This window comes from Penaeus chinensis, chromosome 12 (assembly GCF_019202785.1).
Source record: "Penaeus chinensis breed Huanghai No. 1 chromosome 12, ASM1920278v2, whole genome shotgun sequence".
Taxonomy (NCBI): domain Eukaryota; kingdom Metazoa; phylum Arthropoda; class Malacostraca; order Decapoda; family Penaeidae; genus Penaeus; species Penaeus chinensis.
Window position 1 is genome coordinate 42,565,036 of NC_061830.1, and position 5,000 is coordinate 42,570,035.

Here is a 5,000-nt window from a genome sequence, read left to right on the forward strand (position 1 = left end):
CAAAGTAGAGGTACAGTCCTTCGTCGGAGAAAATCCCGAATGTATTTGCACCCCCAACAGGATTCCGAATTAAACAGGTTCTCGTGCAGCGTCTTGTTCGGCGGTTTATAGTGGCCGTCACGACCAGAGACGTCACAGAACGAAACTTCTTTCTTCGTTTTTAAACGTTCCTCTTCCTTTGCCTGCCCAAACAAAGAGTGAAAGTTCGTTGTAGAGGTGCCACACCTTCCCAACCTATGTCCGTGCACCATGAACCTGCCTGACCTTAAATTCAAAGGACTCTGCATTACAATATCCCGCCTATTATTTATCGCCTTGATCTCCTGCGGCCAACTAGGCTATACCCGAAAGAGCGCATCGGGGTTGCTACATACTACCTGCCCACGGATCTGGTAGTCATATACTGAGGCTCGGCTTTCCCTTATTCTGTCAGCTCTTTATCTCTGCTTGTTCTGTATCTTGCTAAAACCAGGCCATATTTCCAGCGAGAACATGATACCTAGGTGAGTGACCCCAGTTAAGCCGCGTCTTTGTCCAGTCGTCCTGACCCCCTGATCCCCAGCGCAGGTGTTCCTGTGTCCCGCTAGCCTTTTCTTCTCGCGCGCCCGGGCCCTTCCGACCCTCTGTTCGGTAATCAGATTTCTGCATGCTTTCTTGACCTTCTCCTAGGGCGGTTCTTTTATTCGGCGACTCCTATCAGCCATAAAATCAGATCATTGAATAAATATGGCGAATCAAGTTACCACAAGGAGCATTTTCTTATTGTAATTATCTCTGCCTGTGACCTGTGCGGCACTAACCATAAGGCACATCTTGCTAGGGTATTTATCAGCGTTTGTAGTTTGTATTTCAAGTGAGTCTTACTTTCATATCTGGGAGCACTTACTGAGATGATTTAAGATGTATACTTGCTTATGGATGTGTTTCTATTTAGAAGATGGCTGTATAATTTATGTTCGAATTACCATTATATTTCCAAATGTAGATGGGTACATTTGCAGTACAGGTCGTATATATTCATATATCTGTGAAGGTATATTTAAGGTACTGCAACGAGAAATATACTACAGCAATTAAGATAAAAATCTGCAAGTTTGTTTACTTATCCATATGCTCCTTCTGCTCACTCTTAACCACATAGACCTCATCTGCGTTCTTTTGCTCGTCTTGTGTCCCCCTTCCCTTCATACCCCCACCTCTTTCCAGACCCCCCCCTCTCCCTCCTCTCCCCTCCAGCAGCTCAACTTTCGCCTCAGTCTTCGGCGACGCAGTGACCAAGCCGGCCAGCGCGGCGGTATGTCTCCCTCTCTATGCTGCCCTTTCTCTGCCTGCCTGTTTCTTGTCTGCGATTCTGACTTTTTGTCAGTCTGTTTCTCTTTGTTTATGTCTATCTCTTATCCGTTTGGATATCTCTGGCTCTGCGTCTGACTCTAACTTTCTCTCTCTCTCTCTCTCTCTCTCTCTCTCTCTCTCTCTCTCTCTCTCTCTCTCTATATATATATATATATATATATATATATATATATATATATATCTTTCTCTGTCTCTAACCCTCTCTCTTTCTCACACACACACGCTCACTCACTCATTCTATTGATCTATCTACCTCAGTAATTTGGTTAAACAAATCACTCCACCAACTCCTAACTCCCTTACTCAACCTCGTGTGTCACTCGCTCCTTATCTTGACTTGCCTTCCCAACTCCCTCTTCTCCCGAAAGTGCCGTAGAAAGAACACTAATAACCCAGCATCTCTCCTAATACTTGCTGGAAGGCTGACATATCGACCCATACTGTGAGTCTAATGCTGAGTCATGGGCTAGGTCTGTACCGGTGTAGCTTGCTGACTCATGAGTAACTGGCGCTCGTGTGTAGGACATTATGCCGACCTCTGAGAAGACCTGGGTCGAATGATATGGGTAATACTGGTACTGGTAAGCCCGATATAGGCAATCCTTTCATTATCAGACGTTATTAAACTCTGATGACGCTCTGTTGGTTCTACCCATTCCCTTCTTCTCACGCGGCACTGCTGACGCCTGATTTCGTCCCTGCCCTCTCTGGTCCCCGACCCTTTCTTGCTCATTGACGCGTCACAACGACCTCTAAACCTCTTGATGAAGCAGTGACCTCCACCCTAGTGGTGACCTGTTATGATAAGACAAAAGCGGCAGCGGAATAAAGCGCTGACCCCCGGCCGACCGGCGGTTCTCGCGGCCCAGCTCTCCCGGCGTGTATGTGGTCGAGCTTCTCTCGGGTAATCTGACGCCCATCAGAGCCTCGGGCGCTGTGCCGCGTCACCCTCCCGGGCACCCTGCCTAGCCGCCCTTCCAGTGCGCCTTCACTCCCTTCTGGCCTCACTCGGGCTTAATCCCTTCCTGCTTCACTCTCTCCTTTCCCTTCTCTTCGATTTCCTTACTTCCTCCTCTTTTCCTCCGCTTTTTGTCCTTGGTTTCTATCCTAGCATGTCCTCTGATATATCTAAACATTGTACGTATCTGGCATCCTCAACCCAGGTTTGTTTCATTTTCCCTTTCTCTGCGACTTCTCTTGCTATTTTTCCCAGTACTATCTCTGCTATCAGCTCCTCCTCCTCAAACCCAACAAGAAGACCTTATTTCTTCACAGCGCCTACATTCTCCCATATCTTCCTCTCTCTCTTTCCCTCTACTATCTCCTCCCATCCTCCACTCCTCCCCCCTTCCTCCTCGCCGATCCATACCTCAGTTTGACCTCATTTGTGCCACCTGCTTCTTTTTCTCCGTTCCGAACCCACCTCATGACTCCGTATTTTGTTCCTGCCTTGCCTCTCGCTCGGGCCTCTGAGTTGCGAGGAAACTTGGGCGCCAATATGTCTGAAAAGACTTGAGACATAATGGGCTTTGACCTCTTTCCTTCTGGGGCGGATGGAAACGCTTCCTTCAGAGGAAGGGACGGAAGAGATAAAAGGAAAGGAATAAAAGGATGGGAAGGAAGGGAGAAGTGGAGTTTGTTAAATCAGAAAAGGGAATGAATGAAAATCATATAAAAGAGAAGTGGAAGTGGCTAATGAAATGGTAAAATGGTAAACCAAATTAAAAGATACGCGTCTATGCAAGAAAATAAAAGTCTGTAAGTAAAGCCGAAAAATATAAAGTCTGCGAATAAAGAAGAAAAATTACAAACATGGCAAAATTGCCTCCAGTCTTACGGGAGTTGCTTACATCATGGCGCATTCTTGCATGGCGATCACGTTCAGTGTTCTTGCAACTTCGTTATGTTCTCTTATGCATTCTGTTTTCATCAGCTCGCATCTGAATAACACCTTCAGAGTATTATATTCCCCCTTTCACTTCTAAAACAATAATGATAGAATACCTTTTTATCCCTATTTTATCTACTATTCTTACTAACGTCATACGGCCACTCCACTCCTCACCCCAGTCACAAATTATCAATAAAGCCAAGATCTCGACAACATCCTCCTGAGACGATCATGTACATCAACAGAACAGACCTGGAATTATGCATAAGATTACGTCACACGGAGAATACATTCCGTAGGTTCTTGTCTCCGGTTATAGGGCTTGAACCCGTAGTCGAACCCGCAATTTTTCAAGATAATGTCTACTACTGTTTGGGCCGAGAGCATGTCCGTCGGATAGATATTTAGTGAGTTGTGGGCGTCATATCCTTTTTATGAAAATAAGGAAGAGGTTTGATGATCAAGAAAAAAGGAGCATAGATATAGTATTTAATAAAAGGTTATTAATTATCAAATATCAAGAGATATAAAGTATGTCTGTAGCTGGGAAGTTTCAGTCTTTCATGAGCGATTCATATTCGAATGATAATATTATGAGTAGTAGAGTATTAACATATACAAAAGGAACTAACATTAGAATGAAATACAGTTTACCAGAAAGGGATTAGTTATATCTGACGTATGTATTGACGATTGAAGGCACGCTTCAGAGGGTGTATAGTCTCACTGTAGTTCTCTGTAAAACCATATATTAGTAGGAAGAGTTTGAAGTTTGACTTTTATGAAGTGTTTGATATGAATATATCGTGAGGTTAAAGGTAGAATAACTGTGACTGAATTTATAATGCAATATATGTTCAATCTATGGACTATATGCACACAATCCCAGGCACGCATGGTGTTTATGCAGAGAGGCGGGAGAGGGAAAAAGGAGAAAGAAGAAAGGAAGATAATAAAAAAAAAAACTTCACTACCCCGACGACGGAATCATATAAAAACATAATTTAGCGCAAGACCACTTCGATCGCTGGTTCCTACTCAGACCCCTTTAGAAGCAGGAGAAAGTAAAGGCGCGGGTCATGAGGCGGCGCGTACAGGCGCCCTGGCACGAAGGGAGCTCACGAGGTACTCCTGGCGAAGGGTGAAGCTCATGGCACAGCGAGGTATCTAGAGCGTTGAGGCGATGGTGTGGGTGCGGGGCTGGAGAAGTGAATATTGTGAATGCTGGGAACGATGGAAGACCCACTCGGTGTGGAAGGGAGTCCCCCCGGTGGAAGCTCATGAGGCGAAGTGGATGTGGGTTTGTGAGATGGTGGGTTCATGAGGTGGTGTACCCGGACGAGTTGGTAGGGTGGGCAGTGGTGTGGGCCGGGGGGGGGGGGGGGGGGTCGCATACCGTGTGTGCCCGAGGCGATGGTGGCGGTGATGGTGTGCGAGGGGGGGGGGGGGGGACCGGCCGTGCAAGGGGGCCGCCCGGCCGGTCATGCTCCACCTGTTTTGCCCGCGGCGTCTCACTCGGCCTCCTTTGCCGCGAGGGCCGTGTCTTGGCTGCCAGACGGAGGCCTGTGCTTGTAGCATGCGGCAGAGGCAGCGGCAGAGGCGGAGGCCGACACAGGGCGCGAGGACCAACATGAGGCCGAGTAGCCCCGGGCGGGAGTAAGTGTGCCGCGCGCCCGGCCACGAGCCCCACAGGCTCGCCATACGGGTGGCAGTCGCCTGCCCGGCCAGACCCGCCCGCGGCGAGGTGGGCCACGCA

General features: G+C 47.7%; 1 protein-coding gene across 5 annotated transcripts in view; it reads left to right on the forward strand.

Annotated features, from left to right (window-relative positions):
- Nucleotides 1-5,000, forward strand: part of LOC125030926 (BTB/POZ domain-containing protein Tiwaz-like) — a 158,159-nt gene that overhangs the window by 112,798 nt on the left and 40,361 nt on the right. The gene's annotated exons all lie outside the window — the stretch shown is intronic.